Source organism: Pteropus vampyrus, unplaced genomic scaffold, assembly GCF_000151845.1.
Source record: "Pteropus vampyrus isolate Shadow unplaced genomic scaffold, Pvam_2.0 Scaffold308, whole genome shotgun sequence".
Taxonomy (NCBI): Eukaryota; Metazoa; Chordata; class Mammalia; order Chiroptera; family Pteropodidae; genus Pteropus; species Pteropus vampyrus.
In genome coordinates, this window is record NW_011889089.1 from 310987 (window position 1) to 313859 (window position 2873).

Below are 2873 nucleotides of genomic sequence, written 5' to 3' on the forward strand. Positions count from 1 at the left end.
CCCTCTCAAATACTAACTCGTTCAGTTCGGCCTCATGTTTTTGGTTGCTGACTATGTAGGCTGGGAATACTGAGGATACTGCAGTGAAAACGAATGAAAAAGCTTCGAGAAACCCTCAGAGAAACCCAAGATGAACTCTCGATGAGCTCATTTCCAAGGCAGAAGACATTACAAAACAATATGAAAAAGATTTGGAAAGAAAATATAGGTTATGTTAGCTGGTGATAAATGCTGTGACATTTTAATAATGTGGAAGGTGACGTTTGAACAGAGCCAGAGGCGCACCGTCATTTATGGGGAGAATCAGAGGAGGCCAGCACGAGAGCAGGGGGCGCTGGCCTGGCGCACTGGGGACACCGCAGCGGGCGAGACGGGGCGGGGATGGCACGGGGGTGTGAGGTCGGGAGGGGACTTACTGGCCACTGTAAAAACTTTGTCTTCAACCAGTACAAAGCAAAGAGAGTTTTGGTGGAGAAGAGACTGCTATCAGCTTGCATTTTAGCAAGACCATATGGATGCCGTGGGACCGTATGGATGGTGGGACCGTATGGGTGCCGTGGGATCTCTGGATGCCGTGTAGGGAATGGACAGTGACGAGCAGGTGGGAAAGGGGAGGAGCTCGATCTTGCCTAATCGGTCTGCTCCTCCCGCAACATCTTCTGCAAAATGCATCTTGGGAATGGGTCCCATGCTGGGGTCCCAGCACCAGGAGTCTCTCCTGTCAATCACATCTGCGATTTCAAGGCCAAATCCCTTTTCTTCCAAGACCTTGAAACGCCCGATGCTGAGCAGACCTGCACGAAATGTTCGGAGGGCTCAGAGGGCCCGGGGGAGGTCTCCGTGGGTGGGACAGCGGGAAGGGTCTAACAGTGGAACATGCGTCTGCTTTCTCTCAGCTTAGGCAAGTTCTGGGCACTTGACATATATTATTTTTTTAATTGTCACAACAACCGTAAACTACAGAATGCTTGGAGATTCAGGATAGACCGCTATGAACACTCCCCACCCCCCCGCACACCCTGCTTCCCTGTCTGACACCCGACCCTTCTCTTTGAGACACTCAGCTTGTCAGCGGATGGGTCCCGCCCCCTCCTCCGGGCAGCACTAGCTGCAGGTCAGGATGTGCGTTTCCACCTACACGCGGGCCCACGACGGGCAGACGCACCTTCCAGCAGTGAAGACACCTCAGAGACCTGCAGTCTGGGGTCGGCCGCTCAGACGGGACAATGACCTGGGATAATGATGACTCGGGAGCCTTGAATAAGCTCTAGGAGATGGAACATGAGGTCACCTGTGAGGGTCTCGAGGTCACCGACGTGCGGGCTAAATTGTGAGCCCCTAAATTCGTATGTTGAAGAGCTAAGCCCCAGGACCTCGGAATGCGACTGGTTTTATAAATGAAAACTTCGAAGATGGAATGAAGGTGGAACGAGGCGTTTGGAGTGGGCCCTGATCCGGCCCGACCAGCGTCCTCATGGGAGGAAGAGGCGAGGACACAGACACGTGCAGAGGGACGCCCACGTGAGCGCACCACTCCTGTCTTCTGTGCCATGGCAGACGGCACTCACGGACCTGCCCCCTCTGCCCATGAGGCGGATTCGGCAGGAAACTGTTTTAATCCGCGTCTGGGCGCCACGTCCAGGGGTGAGAGCCGAGGAAATGGGCCGACCGCCCCATCTCCTGCGGTCACCATGACAATGACAAGGGATTCGGTACAAACCCTCATCTTCTCCTTCGGCAGATGCATGCACACGCATGCACACGCACGCGCCTTGCCTTCAGGAAGAAGATTGACTGCCCGCTGGTCCCTGGACGGACCTGTTCCCGTGGAACTTACCCACAATGTCTCCACCATGTCTGTTTGCCCAGTGAAATTCCACCCCTCGTGTCTCCCTCTGGGAATTCCCTAATTGTCACGAAGACAAGCCCGGTCCCTCCCCAGCCCTGCCAGCCCTCAGCCCCGAGAGTCCCTAATGGAAACCTCTGCTGCAGCGGGAGCCCCCGGGGGTAATTAGCAGTCGGCCCACGGTGTCCCGGTGTCCGGGCTCCGTAGCAGGCTGCGAAGCCACCGCCGACAGTCATCAGCGTCCCGCCCGCTCCCCCGCGAAGGACGCAGACGGAGGGGCTGTCTCATGTTGACTGTCTCCTGCGTGTTTATTGACTGAAACATTTGAGCTGTTGCTTCTCACATTTGTAATTTTAGAACACAGATGCCTAGCATGTTTAATCATACAGCAAAACTCACATTTAATGAGAAAAATGTCAAGTATATTGTTACCCACCATAAAAGCTGTGAAAAATATCTCTGCCATCTGCAATGTGCCTTCTGCTGCTGCCTCTAAGAATTTTCCTGTAACAATGTGAAGTTAACAGTGGGGCAAACGTTTAAAAATGGAACCTCGCTGAACCTCCTCCTAGCGTCACGAAACCAGAAGCCAGCAGGGGCCGCCCCCGAGGGTGCGTCGGCGCGCCCCGCCTGGACCTCCGCCGCAGCCCGCTCCCTGCATCTCTTGGCCCCTGTGTCCTGCAAACGCGCCTTCAGCATTCCTTCCAGATCATTTCCAAGCTTCAGAGCGGGTCACGTCGGCCACCGCTTTCCTTCCTGCCACTGCCAGCCGGAAGGCTCTGGGACCCGGCACCAGGCTCCCCATCCAGCGTCCCCTCTGAAGCCCGCATTCCAGCCAGGCTCTGTCACGGTCACCAGCTGAACTCGCCATCCCTCTCCACTTCCTTGTCTGTGACGGCCACGTCTGCATACGCGTGGCAAGCCCCACGCATCCCAAATCATCTGCCTCGCACATCACCTCCCCTGTGGCTCCCGCGGGCAGCGTCAATGGGTCCTCTCTTTGTGTGCGTAAGCGACGAATGCCACC